The sequence below is a fragment of the Bufo bufo genome, chromosome 6 (assembly GCF_905171765.1).
Source record: "Bufo bufo chromosome 6, aBufBuf1.1, whole genome shotgun sequence".
NCBI classification, from domain to species: Eukaryota; Metazoa; Chordata; class Amphibia; order Anura; family Bufonidae; genus Bufo; species Bufo bufo.
This window is the reverse complement of record NC_053394.1, coordinates 190,609,578-190,626,387: the sequence shown is the minus strand read 5'-3', so window position 1 is coordinate 190,626,387 and position 16,810 is coordinate 190,609,578.

Here is a 16,810-nt window from a genome sequence, read left to right as displayed (position 1 = left end):
GAACAGGCCACTGTCACACATTTAGGCCCTGGCACCCAGACAGAGGAGAGAGGTCCCGTAACAGAGATTCAGGCTTCATGTCAGCAGAGAATCAGTCTTCATGTCATAGCAGAGAATCAGGCTTCACGTCACCCACCACTGGAACAGGCCACTGTCACACATTTAGGCCCCGGCACCCAGACAGAGGAGAGAGGTCCCGTAACAGAGATTTAGGCTTCATGTCAGCAGAGAATCAGTCTTCATGTCATAGCAGAGAATCAGGCTTCACGTCACCCACCACTGGAACAGGCCACTGTCACACATTTAGGCCCCGGCACCCAGACAGAGGAGAGAGGTCCCGTAACAGAGATTCAGGCTTCATGTCAGCAGAGAATCAGTCTTCATGTCATAGCAGAGAATCAGGCTTCACGTCACCCACCACTGGAACAGGCCACTGTCACACATTTAGGCCCTGGCACCCAGACAGAGGAGAGAGGTCCCGAAACAGAGATTCAGGCTTCGTGTCAGCAGAGAATCAGTCTTCATGTCATAGCAGAGAATCAGGCTTCACGTCACCCACCACTGGAACAGGCCACTGTCACACATTTAGGCCCCGGCACCCAGACAGAGGAGAGAGGTCCCGTAACAGAGATTCAGGCTTCATGTCAGCAGAGAATCAGTCTTCATGTCATAGCAGAGAATCAGGCTTCACGTCACCCACCACTGGAACAGGCCACTGTCACACATTTAGGCCCTGGCACCCAGACAGAGGAGAGAGGTCCCGTAACAGAGATTCAGGCTTCATGTCAGCAGAGAATCAGTCTTCATGTCATAGCAGAGAATCAGGCTTCACGTCACCCACCACTGGAACAGGCCACTGTCACACATTTAGGCCCTGGCACCCAGACAGAGGAGAGAGGTCCCGTAACAGAGATTCAGGCTTCATGTCAGCAGAGAATCAGTCTTCATGTCATAGCAGAGAATCAGGCTTCACGTCACCCACCACTGGAACAGGCCACTGTCACATATTTAGGCCCAGGCAGAGGAGAGAGGTCCCGTAACAGAGATTCAGGCTTTATGTCAGCAGAGAATCAGTCTTCATGTCATAGCAGAGAATCAGGCTTCACGTCACCCACCACTGGAACAGGCCACTGTCACACATTTAGGCCCCGGCACCCAGACAGAGGAGAGAGGTCCCGTAACAGAGATTCAGGCTTCATGTCAGCAGAGAATCAGTCTTCATGTCATAGCAGAGAATCAGGCTTCACGTCACCCACCACTGGAACAGGCCACTGTCACATATTTAGGCCCCGGCACCCAGGCAGAGGAGAGAGGTCCCGTAACAGAGATTCAGGCTTCATGTCAGCAGAGAATCAGTCTTCATGTCATAGCAGAGAATCAGGCTTCACGTCACCCACCACTAGAACAGGCCACTGTCACACATTTAGGCCCCGGCACCCAGACAGAGGAGAGAGGTCCCGTAACAGAGAATCTGGCTTCATGTCAGCAGAGAATCAGTCTGCATGTCATAGCAGAGAATCAGGCTTTACGTCACCCAACACTGGAACAGTCCATTGTCAGATATTTAGGCCCAGGCACCCAGGCAGAGGAGAGAGGTCCCGTAACAGAGAATCTGGCTTCATGTCAGCAGTGAATCAGTCTGCATGTCATAGCAGAGAATCAGGCTTCACGTCACCCACCACTGGAACAGGCCACTGTCACACATTTAGGCCCTGGCACCCAGACAGAGGAGAGAGGTCCCGTAACAGAGATTCAGGCTTCATGTCAGCAGAGAATCAGTCTTCATGTCATAGCAGTGAATCAGGCTTCAGGTCACCCACCACTGGAACAGGCCACTGTCACACATTTAGGCCCCGGCACCCAGACAGAGGAGAGAGGTCCCGTAACAGAGATTTAGGCTTCATGTCAGCAGAGAATCAGTCTTCATGTCATAGCAGAGAATCAGGCTTCACGTCACCCACCACTGGAACAGGCCACTGTCACATATTTAGGCCCCGGCACCCAGACAGAGGAGAGAGGTCCCGTAACAGAGATTCAGGCTTCATGTCAGCAGAGAATCAGTCTTCATGTCATAGCAGAGAATCAGGCTTCACGTCACCCACCACTGGAACAGGCCACTGTCACACATTTAGGCCCCGGCACCCAGACAGAGGAGAGAGGTCCCGTAACAGAGATTTAGGCTTCATGTCAGCAGAGAATCAGTCTTCATGTCATAGCAGAGAATCAGGCTTCACGTCACCCACCACTGGAACAGGCCACTGTCACACATTTAGGCCCCGGCACCCAGACAGAGGAGAGAGGTCCCGTAACAGAGATTCAGGCTTCATGTCAGCAGAGAATCAGTCTTCATGTCATAGCAGAGAATCAGGCTTCACGTCACCCACCACTGGAACAGGCCACTGTCACACATTTAGGCCCTGGCACCCAGACAGAGGAGAGAGGTCCCGAAACAGAGATTCAGGCTTCATGTCAGCAGAGAATCAGTCTTCATGTCATAGCAGAGAATCAGGCTTCACGTCACCCACCACTGGAACAGGCCACTGTCACACATTTAGGCCCCGGCACCCAGACAGAGGAGAGAGGTCCCGTAACAGAGATTCAGGCTTCATGTCAGCAGAGAATCAGTCTTCATGTCATAGCAGAGAATCAGGCTTCACGTCACCCACCACTGGAACAGGCCACTGTCACACATTTAGTCCCTGGCACCCAGACAGAGGAGAGAGGTCCCGTAACAGAGATTCAGGCTTCATGTCAGCAGAGAATCAGTCTTCATGTCATAGCAGAGAATCAGGCTTCACGTCACCCACCACTGGAACAGGCCACTGTCACATATTTAGGCCCAGGCAGAGGAGAGAGGTCCCGTAACAGAGATTCAGGCTTTATGTCAGCAGAGAATCAGTCTTCATGTCATAGCAGAGAATCAGGCTTCACGTCACCCACCACTGGAACAGGCCACTGTCACATATTTAGGCCCTGACACCCAGACAGAGGAGAGAGGTCCCGTAACAGAGATTCAGGCTTCATGTCAGCAGAGAATCAGTCTTCATGTCATAGCAGAGAATCAGGCTTCACGTCACCCACCACTGGAACAGGCCACTGTCACATATTTAGGCCCAGGCACCCAGACAGAGGAGAGAGGTCCCGTAACAGAGAATCTGGCTTTATGTCAGCACAGAATCAGTCTTCATGTAATAGCAGAGAATCAGGCTTCACGTCACCCACCACTGGAACAGGCCACTGTCACATATTTAGGCCCAGGCACCCAGGCAGAGGAGAGAGGTCGCGTAACAGAGAATCTGGCTTCATGTCAGCACAGAATCAGTCTTCATGTCATAGCAGAGAATCAGGCTTCACGTCACCCACCACTGGAACAGGCCACTGTCACACATTTAGGCCCCGGCACCCAGACAGAGGAGAGAGGTCCCGTAACAGAGATTTAGGCTTCATGTCAGCAGAGAATCAGTCTTCATGTCATAGCAGAGAATCAGGCTTCACGTCACCCACCACTGGAACAGGCCACTGTCACACATTTAGGCCCCGGCACCCAGACAGAGGAGAGAGGTCCCGTAACAGAGATTCAGGCTTCATGTCAGCAGAGAATCAGTCTTCATGTCATAGCAGAGAATCAGGCTTCACGTCACCCACCACTGGAACAGGCCACTGTCACACATTTAGGCCCTGGCACCCAGACAGAGGAGAGAGGTCCCGAAACAGAGATTCAGGCTTCGTGTCAGCAGAGAATCAGTCTTCATGTCATAGCAGAGAATCAGGCTTCACGTCACCCACCACTGGAACAGGCCACTGTCACACATTTAGGCCCCGGCACCCAGACAGAGGAGAGAGGTCCCGTAACAGAGATTCAGGCTTCATGTCAGCAGAGAATCAGTCTTCATGTCATAGCAGAGAATCAGGCTTCACGTCACCCACCACTGGAACAGGCCACTGTCACACATTTAGGCCCTGGCACCCAGACAGAGGAGAGAGGTCCCGTAACAGAGATTCAGGCTTCATGTCAGCAGAGAATCAGTCTTCATGTCATAGCAGAGAATCAGGCTTCACGTCACCCACCACTGGAACAGGCCACTGTCACACATTTAGGCCCTGGCACCCAGACAGAGGAGAGAGGTCCCGTAACAGAGAGTCAGGCTTCATGTCAGCAGAGAATCAGTCTTCATGTCATAGCAGAGAATCAGGCTTCACGTCACCCACCACTGGAACAGGCCACTGTCACATATTTAGGCCCAGGCAGAGGAGAGAGGTCCCGTAACAGAGATTCAGGCTTTATGTCAGCAGAGAATCAGTCTTCATGTCATAGCAGAGAATCAGGCTTCACGTCACCCACCACTGGAACAGGCCACTGTCACACATTTAGGCCCCGGCACCCAGACAGAGGAGAGAGGTCCCGTAACAGAGATTCAGGCTTCATGTCAGCAGAGAATCAGTCTTCATGTCATAGCAGAGAATCAGGCTTCACGTCACCCACCACTGGAACAGGCCACTGTCACATATTTAGGCCCCGGCACCCAGGCAGAGGAGAGAGGTCCCGTAACAGAGATTCAGGCTTCATGTCAGCAGAGAATCAGTCTTCATGTCATAGCAGAGAATCAGGCTTCACGTCACCCACCACTAGAACAGGCCACTGTCACACATTTAGGCCCCGGCACCCAGACAGAGGAGAGAGGTCCCGTAACAGAGAATCTGGCTTCATGTCAGCAGAGAATCAGTCTGCATGTCATAGCAGAGAATCAGGCTTTACGTCACCCAACACTGGAACAGTCCATTGTCAGATATTTAGGCCCAGGCACCCAGGCAGAGGAGAGAGGTCCCGTAACAGAGAATCTGGCTTCATGTCAGCAGTGAATCAGTCTGCATGTCATAGCAGAGAATCAGGCTTCACGTCACCCACCACTGGAACAGGCCACTGTCACACATTTAGGCCCTGGCACCCAGACAGAGGAGAGAGGTCCCGTAACAGAGATTCAGGCTTCATGTCAGCAGAGAATCAGTCTTCATGTCATAGCAGTGAATCAGGCTTCAGGTCACCCACCACTGGAACAGGCCACTGTCACACATTTAGGCCCCGGCACCCAGACAGAGGAGAGAGGTCCCGTAACAGAGATTTAGGCTTCATGTCAGCAGAGAATCAGTCTTCATGTCATAGCAGAGAATCAGGCTTCACGTCACCCACCACTGGAACAGGCCACTGTCACATATTTAGGCCCCGGCACCCAGACAGAGGAGAGAGGTCCCGTAACAGAGATTCAGGCTTCATGTCAGCAGAGAATCAGTCTTCATGTCATAGCAGAGAATCAGGCTTCACGTCACCCACCACTGGAACAGGCCACTGTCACACATTTAGGCCCCGGCACCCAGACAGAGGAGAGAGGTCCCGTAACAGAGATTTAGGCTTCATGTCAGCAGAGAATCAGTCTTCATGTCATAGCAGAGAATCAGGCTTCACGTCACCCACCACTGGAACAGGCCACTGTCACACATTTAGGCCCCGGCACCCAGACAGAGGAGAGAGGTCCCGTAACAGAGATTCAGGCTTCATGTCAGCAGAGAATCAGTCTTCATGTCATAGCAGAGAATCAGGCTTCACGTCACCCACCACTGGAACAGGCCACTGTCACACATTTAGGCCCTGGCACCCAGACAGAGGAGAGAGGTCCCGAAACAGAGATTCAGGCTTCATGTCAGCAGAGAATCAGTCTTCATGTCATAGCAGAGAATCAGGCTTCACGTCACCCACCACTGGAACAGGCCACTGTCACACATTTAGGCCCCGGCACCCAGACAGAGGAGAGAGGTCCCGTAACAGAGATTCAGGCTTCATGTCAGCAGAGAATCAGTCTTCATGTCATAGCAGAGAATCAGGCTTCACGTCACCCACCACTGGAACAGGCCACTGTCACACATTTAGTCCCTGGCACCCAGACAGAGGAGAGAGGTCCCGTAACAGAGATTCAGGCTTCATGTCAGCAGAGAATCAGTCTTCATGTCATAGCAGAGAATCAGGCTTCACGTCACCCACCACTGGAACAGGCCACTGTCACATATTTAGGCCCAGGCAGAGGAGAGAGGTCCCGTAACAGAGATTCAGGCTTTATGTCAGCAGAGAATCAGTCTTCATGTCATAGCAGAGAATCAGGCTTCACGTCACCCACCACTGGAACAGGCCACTGTCACATATTTAGGCCCCGACACCCAGACAGAGGAGAGAGGTCCCGTAACAGAGATTCAGGCTTCATGTCAGCAGAGAATCAGTCTTCATGTCATAGCAGAGAATCAGGCTTCACGTCACCCACCACTGGAACAGGCCACTGTCACATATTTAGGCCCAGGCACCCAGACAGAGGAGAGAGGTCCCGTAACAGAGAATCTGGCTTTATGTCAGCACAGAATCAGTCTTCATGTAATAGCAGAGAATCAGGCTTCACGTCACCCACCACTGGAACAGGCCACTGTCACATATTTAGGCCCAGGCACCCAGGCAGAGGAGAGAGGTCGCGTAACAGAGAATCTGGCTTCATGTCAGCACAGAATCAGTCTTCATGTCATAGCAGAGAATCAGGCTTCACGTCACCCACCACTGGAACAGGCCACTGTCACACATTTAGGCCCCGGCACCCAGGCAGAGGAGAAGTTCATTCAACTTTGGGTTGCCCCGCAATATAATGGTAAAATGAAAATAAAAATAGGATTGAATGAGGAAGTGCCCTGGAGTAGAATAATATATTGTTAAGGGGAGGTAGTTAATGTCTAATCTGCACAAGGGATGAACAGGTCCTGTGGGATCCATGCCTGGTTCATTTTTATGAACGTCAGCTTGTCCACATTGGCTGTAGACAGGCGGCTGCGTTTGTCTGTAATGACGCCCCCTGCCGTGCTGAATACACGTTCAGACAAAACGCTGGCCGCCGGGCAGGCCAGCACCTCCAAGGCATAAAAGGCTAGCTCTGGCCACGTGGACAATTTGGAGACCCAGAAGTTGAATGGGGCCGAACCATCAGTCAGTACGTGGAGAGGTGTGCACAGGTACTGTTCCACCATGTTAGTGAAATGTTGCCTCCTGCTAACACGTTCCGTATCAGGTGGTGGTGCAGTTAGCTGTGGCGTGGTGACAAAACTTTTCCACATCTCTGCCATGCTAACCCTGCCCTCAGAGGAGCTGGCCGTGACACAGCTGCGTTGGCGACCTCTTGCTCCTCCTCTGCCTTCGACTTGGGCTTCCACTGGTTCCCCTGTGACATTTGGGAATGCTCTCAGTAGCGCGTCTACCAACGTGCGCTTGTACTCGCGCATCTTCCTATCACGCTCCAGTGTAGGAAGTAAGGTGGGCACATTGTCTCTGTACCGGGGATCCAGCAGGGTGGCAACCCAGTAGTCCGCACACGTTAAAATGTGGGCAACTCTGCTGTCGTTGCGCAGGCACTGCAGCATGTAGTCGCTCATGTGTGCCAGGCTGCCCAGAGGTAAGGACAAGCTGTCCTCTGTGGGAGGCGTATCGTCATCGTCCTGTGTTTCCCCCCAGCCACGCACCAGTGATGGGCCCGAGCTGCTTTGGGTTTCACCCCGCTGTGAACATGCTTCATCCTCATCCTCCTCCACCTCCTCCTCATCCTCGTCCTCCTTGTCCTCCAGTAGTGGGGCCTGTCTGGCCACATTTGTACCTGGCCTCTGCTGTTGCAAAAAACCTCCCTCTGAGTCACTTCGAAGAGACTGGCCTGAAAGTGCTAAAAATGACCCCTCTTCCTCCTCTTCCTCCTGGGCCACCTCCTCTTCCATCATCGCCCTAAGTGTTTTCTCAAGGAGACATAGAAGTGGTATTGTAACGCTGATAACGGCGTCATCGCCACTGGCCATGTTGGTGGAGTACTCGAAACAGCGCAACAGGGCACACAGGTCTCGCATGGAGGCCCAGTCATTGGTGGTGAAGTGGGGCTGATCCGCAGTGCGACTGACCCGTGCGTGCTGCAGCTGAAACTCCACTATGGCCTGCTGCTGCTCGCACAGTCTGTCCAGCATGTGCAAGGTGGAGTTCCACCTGGTAGGCACGTCGCATATGAGGCGGTGAGCGGGAAGGCCGAAGTTACGCTGTAGCGCAGACAGGCGAGCAGCGGCAGGGTGTGAACGCCGGAAGCGCGAACAGACGGCCGGCACTTTATGCAGCAGCTCTGACATGTCGGGGTAGTTGCGAATGAACTTCTGCACCACCAAATTCAGCACATGCGCCAGGCAAGGGATGTGCGTCAAACCGGCTAGTCCCAGAGCTGCAACGAGATTTCGCCCATTATCGCACACCACCAGGCCGGGCTTGAGGCTCACCGGCAGCAACCACTCGTCGGTCTGTTGTTCTATACCCCGCCACAACTCCTGTGCGGTGTGGGGCCTGTCCCCCAAACATATGAGTTTCAGAACGGCCTGCTGACGTTTACCCCGGGCTGTGCTGAAGTTGGTGGTGAAGGTGTGTGGCTGACTGGATGAGCAGGTGGAAGAAGAGGAGGAAGCTGAGTAGGAGGAGGAGGAGACAGGAGGCAAAGAATGTTGCCCTGAGATCCTTGGTGGCGGAAGGGCGTGCTCCAAACAGCTCTCCGCCTGGGGCCCAGCCGCCACTACATTTACCCAGTGTGCAGTTAGGGAGATATAGCGTCCCTGGCCGTGCTTACTGGTCCACGTATCTGTGGTTAGGTGGACCTTGCCACAGATGGCGTTGCACAGTGCACACTTGATTTTATCTTGGTTGTGCAGGGAAGGCACGGCTCTCTTGGAGAAGTAGTGCCGGCTGGGAACAACATACTGTGGGACAGCAAGCGACATGAGCTGTTTGAAGCTGTCTGTGTCCACCAGCCTAAATGACAGCATTTCATAGGCCAGTAGTTTAGAAATGCTGGCATTCAGGGCCAGGGATCAAGGGGGGCTAGGTGGGAATTTACGCTTTCTCTCAAATGTTTGTGAGATGGAGAGCTGAACGCTGCCGTGTGACATGGTTGAGATGCTTGGTGACGCAGGTGGTGGTGTTGGTGGTACATCCCATGTTCGCTGGGCGGCAGGTGCCAACGTTCCTCCAGAGGCGGAGGAAGAGGCCGAGGCGGCGGCAGCAGCAGAAGAGGCCGAGGCGGCAGCAGCAGAAGAGGTAGCAGGGGGAGCCTGAGTGACTTCTTTGTTTTTAAGGTGTTTACTCCACTGCAGTTCATGCTTTGCATGCAGGTGCCTGGTCATGCAGGTTGTGCTAAGGTTCAGAACGTTAATGCCTCGCTTCAGGCTCTGATGGCACAGCGTGCAAACCACTCGGGTCTTGTCGTCAGCACATTGTTTAAAGAAGTGCCATGCCAGGGAACTCCTTGAAGCTGCCTTTGGGGTGCTCGGTCCCAGATGGCGGCGGTCAGTAGCAGGCGGAGTCTCTTGGCGACGGGTGTTCTGATTATGCCCACTGCTCCCTCTTTTGCTACGCTGTAGGCTCGGTCTCACCACTGCCTCTTCCTCCGAACTGTGAAAGTCAGTGGCACGACCTTCATTCCATGTGGGGTCTAGGACCTCATCGTCCCCTGCATCGTCTTCCACCCAGTCTTGATCCCTGACCTCCTGTTCAGTCTGCACACTGCAGAAAGACGCAGCAGTTGGCACCTGTGTTTCGTCATCATCAGAGACGTGCTGAGGTGGTATTCCCATGTCCTCATCATCAGGAAACATAAGTGGTTGTGCGTTAGTGCATTCTATCTCTTCCACCCCTGGGGAGGGGCTAGGTGGATGCCCTTGGGAAACCCTGGCAGCAGAGTCTTCAAACAGCATAAGAGACTGCTGCATAACTTGAGGCTCAGACAGTTTCCCTGATATGCATGGGGGTGATGTGACAGACTGATGGGCTTGGTTTTCATGCGCCATCTGTGCGCTTTCTGCAGAAGACTGGGTGGGAGATAATCTGAACGTGCTGGATGCACTGTCGGCCACCCAATTGACTAATGCCTGTACCTGCTCAGGCCTTACCATCCTTAGAACGGCATTGGGCCCCACAAAATATGGCTGTAAATTCTGGCGGCTACTGGGACCTGAGGTAGTTGGTACACTAGGACGTGTGGCTGTGGCAGAACGGCCACGTCCTCTCCCAGCACCAGAGGGTCCACTAACACCACCACGACCATGTCCACGTCCGCGTCCCTTACTAGTTGTTTTCCTCATTGTTACCGTTCACCACAATAATAAAAATATTATTCGGGCCAATGTATTGAATTAAAAATTTTTTACAGACACCTAACACTGTCTGGCTATCTATTTAGGTACCGTATTACACTAATACAGGCACACAAGTAATGACAGATTTGGTTGAATATAAATGTGAGGCCTATTTTTTACGCGCTGTGTGACAGATATACCTTTAATCACAGAATTAGACTTGTATCTGCACGGTAGAGTGTGTGTTAAGTTTTTCAGAATGACACTATCAGCACCTTGAATCTAAGATATCCTTTTTGGGATAGATTTAAAGTAGGCCTGATATAGCAGAAACTACTAATTTTGAGAATGGCAAATTTGGGAATAGTTTTTCAACCCAGAACAAAAACTGTGCTTTTACGGTCACTAAATATAACTTGACCAGCTAAAACTGTACTGATTTGGAGGAATATAAATGTGAGGCCTATTTTTTACGCGCTGTGTGACAGATATACCTTTAATCACAGAATTAGACTTGTATCTGCACGGTAGCGTGTGTGTTAAGTTTTTCAGAATGACACTATCAGCACCTTCAATCTAAGATATCCTTTTTGGGATAGATTTAAAGTAGGCCTGATATAGCAGAAACTACTAATTTTGAGAATGTCAAATTTGGGAATAGTTTTTCAACCCAGAACAAAAACTGTGCTTTTACGGTCACTACAAATAATTTGACCAGCTAAAACAGTACAGATTTGGTTGAATATAAATTTGAGGCCTATTTTTTACGCGCTGTGTGACAGATATACCTTTAATCACAGAATTAGACTTGTATCTGCACGGTAGCGTGTGTGTTAAGTTTTTCAGAATGACACTATCAGCACCTTCAATCTAAGATATCCTTTTTGGGATAGATTTAAAGTAGGCCTGATATAGCAGAAACTACTAATTTTGAGAATGGCAAATTTGGGAATAGTTTTTAAACCCAGAACAAAAACTGTGCTTTTACGGTCACTAAATATAACTTGACCAGCTAACCTTCAATCTAAGATATTCTTTTTGGGATAGATTTAAAGTAGGCCTGATATAGCAGAAACTACTAATTTTGAGAATGTCAAATTTGGGAATAGTTTTTCAACCCAGAACAAAAACTGTGCTTTTACGGTCACTACAAATAATTTGACCAGCTAAAACAGTACAGATTTGGTTGAATATAAATGTGAGGCCTATTTTTTACGTGCTGTGTGACAGATATACCTTTAATCACAGAATTAGACTTGTATCTGCACGGTAGCGTGTGTGTTAAGTTTTTCAGAATGACACTATCAGCACCTTCAATCTAAGATATCCTTTTTGGGATAGATTTAAAGTAGGCCTGATATAGCAGAAACTACTAATTTTGAGAATGTCAAATTTGGGAATAGTTTTTCAACCCAGAACAAAAACTGTGCTTTTACGGTCACTACAAATAATTTGACCAGCTAAAACAGTACAGATTTGGTTGAATATAAATGTGAGGCCTATTTTTTACGCGCTGTGTGACAGATATACCTTTAATCACAGAATTAGACTTGTATCTGCACGGTAGCGTGTGTGTTAAGTTTTTCAGAATGACACTATCAGCACCTTGAATCTAAGATATCCTTTTTGGGATAGATTTAAAGTAGGCCTGATATAGCAGAAACTACTAATTTTGAGAATGTCAAATTTGGGAATAGTTTTTCAACCCAGAACAAAAACTGTGCTTTTACGGTCACTAAATATAACTTGACCAGCTAAAACTGTACTGATTTGGAGGAATAGAAATGTCAGGCCCATTTTTTAGGCGCTGGGTGACAGGCTCAACTTGCCCCTGATGTAGTATATGGCCAAAAAATAACCACACTATTGATGGTTAAATGCACTTGGGTGACACAGGCTCAGCCTGCACCTGATGTAGTATATGGCCAAAAAATAACCACACTGTTGATGGTTAAATGCACTTGGGTGACACAGGCTCAGCCTGCACCTGATGTAGTATATGGCCAAAAAAATAACCACACTGTTGATGGTTAAATGCACTTGGGTGACACAGGCTCAGCCTGCACCTGATGTAGTATATGGCCAAAAAATAACCACACTGTTGATGGTTAAATGCACTTGGGTGACACAGGCTCAGCCTGCACCTGATGTAGGATATAGCAAAAAATACCCACACTATTGATGGTTAAATGCACTTGCCACAAAATGGCCGCCGATCACCCCAGAAAAAAGTGATATAAAAACGCTCTGGGCAGCCAAAAAAATTGAGCAATTCAATATCAGCACTTCAATGATCCACAGCTGGAGATCGATCACTGAATTAAGTCTTTTGGAGGAGTTAATCACTGCCTAATATCGCCCTAACGTCCCAGCAGCAACCTCTCCCTATGCTTGAATCAGCAGAGTGACGTGCGATCCCCGCCCGAATCCCCTTGAATAATCGTTGGCATCTAGTGGGTATACCAGGGTGCCAGCACATTGCTGGCACCCTGGTATAAACGGCTGACATATGCGATGCGATGTCAGCCGTTTAACCCTTTCCATACAGCGGTCCATACGGAACGCTGTATGGAAAAGGTTAACAGCTCAGGGAGCTCCCTCCCTCTCCCATCGGGGGGTTGCAGTGCCTTTGAAGCCCCCCGATAGAGAGGGAGAGAGCCCCCAGACAGCCCCCCGCAGCCCCGTGCTCAACCTTCCCCGTCTGCGAAGTTCTGAACACTACTGAGCAGACGGGGAAGGTTCCCATGGCAACAGGACGCCGTCTCAGGCGTCCTGCTGTCCATGGTGCTGAACAGATCTGTGCTAAAAGGCATAGATCTGTTCAGAAAAAGTGTAAAATACAGTACAGTACAATATATATTGTACTGTACTGTATTATACAGACATCAGACCCACTGGATGTTCAAGAACCAAGTGGGTCTGGGTCAAAAAAAAAGTGAATAAAAGTGAAAATAAAGTAAAAATCAAAAAACACATTTATCACTGATTAAAAATGAAAAAAATAAAATTCCCTACACATGTTTGGTATCGCCGCGTCCGTAACGACCTGATCTATAAAACGGTCATGTTACTTTACCCGAACGGTGAACGCCATAAAAATAAAAAATAAAAAACTATGATGAAATTGAAATTTTGCCCACCTTACTTCCCAAAAAAGGTAATAAAAGTGATCAAAAAAGTCGCATGTACGCCAAAATTGTAACAATCAAACCGTCATCTCATCCCGCAAAAATCATACCCTACCCAAGATAATCGCCCAAAAACTGAAAAAACTATGGCTCTTAGACTATGGAAACACTAAAACATGATTTTTTTTGTTTCAAAAATGAAATCATTGTGTAAAACTTACATAAATAAAAAAAAGTATACATATTAGATATTGCCACGTCCGTATCGACCGGCTCTTTAAAAATATCACATGATCTAACCCCTCAGGTGACCACCGTAAAAAAATAAAAATAAAAACGGTGTAAAAAAAGCCATTTTTTGTCATCTTACGTCACAAAAAGTGTAATAGCAAGCAATCAAAAAGTCATATGCACCCCAAAATAGATGCCAATCAAACCGTAATCTCATCCCGCAAAAAATGAGACCCTACTTAAGATAATCGCCCAAAAACTGAAAACACTATGGCTCTTAGACTATGGAGACAATAAAAAAAAAATTTTGTTTTCAAAATGAAATCATTGTGTAAAACTTACATAAATAAAAAAAATTGTATACATATTAGGTATCGCCGCATCCGTGACAACCTGCTCTATAAAATTACCACATGATCTAACCTGTCAGATGAATGTTGTAAATAACAAAAAAAAACGGTGCCAAAAAAGCTATTTCTTGTTACCTTGCCGCACAAAAAGTGTAATATAGAGCAACCAAAAATCATATGTACCCTAAACTAGTACCAACAAAACTGCCAACCTATCCCGTAGTTTCTAAAATGGGGTCACTTTTTTGGAGTTTCTACTCTAGGGGTGCATCAGGGGGGCTTCAAATGGGACATGGTGTCAAAAAAACAGTCCAGCAAAATCAGCCCTCCAAAAACCAAACGGCACACCTTTCACTCTACGCCCCGCTGTGTGGCCGTACAGTAGTTTACGACCACATATGGAGTGTTTCTGTAAACTACAGAATCAGGGCCATAAATAATGAGTTTTGTTTGGCTGTTAACCCTTGCTTTGTAACTGGAAAAAAAAATATTAAAATGGAAAATCTGCCAAAAAAGTGAAATTTTGAAATTGTATCTCTATTTTCCATTAAATCTTGTGCAACACCTAAAGGGTTAACAAAGTTTGTAAAATCAGTTTTGAATACCTTGAGGGGTGTAGTTTCTTAGATGGGGTCACTTTTTTGGAGTTTCTACTCTAGGGGTGCATCAGGGGGGCTTCAAATGGGACATGGTGTCAAAAAAACTGTCCAGCAAAATCAGCCCTCCAAAAACCAAACGGCGCACCTTTCACTCTACACCCCGCTGTGTGGCCGTACAGTAGTTTACGGCCACATATGGGGTGTTTCTGTAAACAGCAGAGTCAGGGCAATAAAGATATAGTCTTGTTTGGCTGTTAACCCTTGCTTTGTTAGTGGAAAAAATGGGTTAAAAAGGAAAATTAGGCAAAAAAATGAAATTCTCAAATTTCATCGCCATTTGCCAATAACTCTTGTGCAACACCTAAAGGGTTAACGACGTATGTAAAATCAGTTTTGAATACCTTGAGGGGTGTAGTTTCTTAGATGGGGTCATTTTTGGGTGGTTTCTATTATGTAAGCCTCGCAAAGTGACTTGAGACCTGAACTGGTCCCTAAAAATTGAGTTTTTGTAAATTTCTGAAAAATTTCAAGATTTGCTTCTAAACTTCTAAGCCTTATAACATCCCCAAAAAATAAAATATCATTCTCAAAATAATTCAAACATGAAGTAGACATATGGGGAATGTAAAGTCATCACAATTTTTGGGGGTATTACTATGTATTACAGAAGTAGAGAAACTGAAACTTTGAAATTTGCAAATGTTTCCACATTTTTGGTAAATGAGGTATTTTTTTGTGCAAAAAAAAAAAATTTTTTTACTTCATTTTACCAGTGTCATGAAGTACAATATGTGACGAAAAAACAATCTCAGAATGGCCTGGATAAGTCAAAGCGTTTTAAAATTATTAGCACTTAAATTGACACTGGTCAGATTTGCAAAAAATGGCCTGGTCCTAAGGTGAAAAAAGGCTGTGTCCTTAAGGGGTTAAGGACCAGGCCATTTTTTGCAAATCTGACCAGTGTCACTTTAAGTGGTGATAACTTTAAAATGCTTTGACTTATCCAGGCCATTCTGAGATTGTTTTTTCATCACATATTGTACTTCATGACACTGGTAAAATGAAGTAAAAACTAATAATTTTTATTTATAAAAAAATAAAAAATGTACCCAAATTTTCTTTTAAAATGGCAAATTATCAAGTTTCAATTTCTCTACTTCTATAATACATAGTAATACCTCCAAAATAGTTATTACTTTACATTCCCCATATGTCTACTTCATGTTTGGATCATTTTGGGAATGATATTTTATTTTTTGGGGATGTTACAAGGCTTAGAAGTTTAGAAGCAAATCTTGAAATTCTTCAGAAATCTTCAAAAACCCAATTTTTAGGGACCAGTTCAGGTCTGAAGTCACTTTGCGAGGCTTACATAATAGAAACCACCCACAAATGACCCCATTCTATAAACTACACCCCTCAAGGTATTCAAAACTGATTTTACAAACTTTGTTAACCCTTTAGGTGTTCCACAAGAATTTATGGAAAATAGAGATACAATTTCAAAATTTTAAATTTTGGGCAGATTTTCCATTTTAATAATTTTTTTACAGTTACAAAGCAAGAGTTAACAGCCAAACCAAACTCAATATTTATGGCCCTGATTCTGTAGTTTACAGAAACACCCCATATGTGGTCGTAAACTGCTGTAGGGGCACACAACAGGGCGCAGAAGGAAAGGAATGCCATCCGTTTTTTGAAAGGCAGATTTTGCTGGACTGGTTTTTTTGACACCATGTCCCATTTGAAGCCCCCCTGATGCACCCCTAGAGTATAAACTCCAAAAAAGTGACCCCATTTTAGAAACTACGGGATAGGTTGGAAGTATTGTTGGTACTAGTTTAGGGTACATAGGTTTTTTGGTTGCTCTATATTAAACTTTTTGTGAAGCAAGGTAACAAGAAATAGCTGTTTTGGCACCGTTTTTATTTTTTGTTATTTACAACATTCATCTGACAGGTTAGATCATGTGATATTTTCATAGACCAGGTTGTCACGGATGCGGCGATACCTAATATGTATACTTTTTTTTTTATTTATGTAAGTTTTACACAATGATTTCTTTTTTGAAACAAAAAAAATCATGTTTTAGTGTTTCAATAGTCTGAGAGCCATAATTTTTTCTGGTTTTGGGCGATTACCTTGGGTAGGGTATGATTTTTGCAGGATGAGATGACGGTTTTATCGGCACTATTTTGGGGTGCGTGTGCCTTTTTGATCCTTTGCTATTACACTTTTTGTGATGTAAGGTGACAAAAAATGGTTTATTTAGCACAGTTTTTATTTTAAATTTTTTACGGTGTTCATATGAGGGGTTAGGTCATGTGAT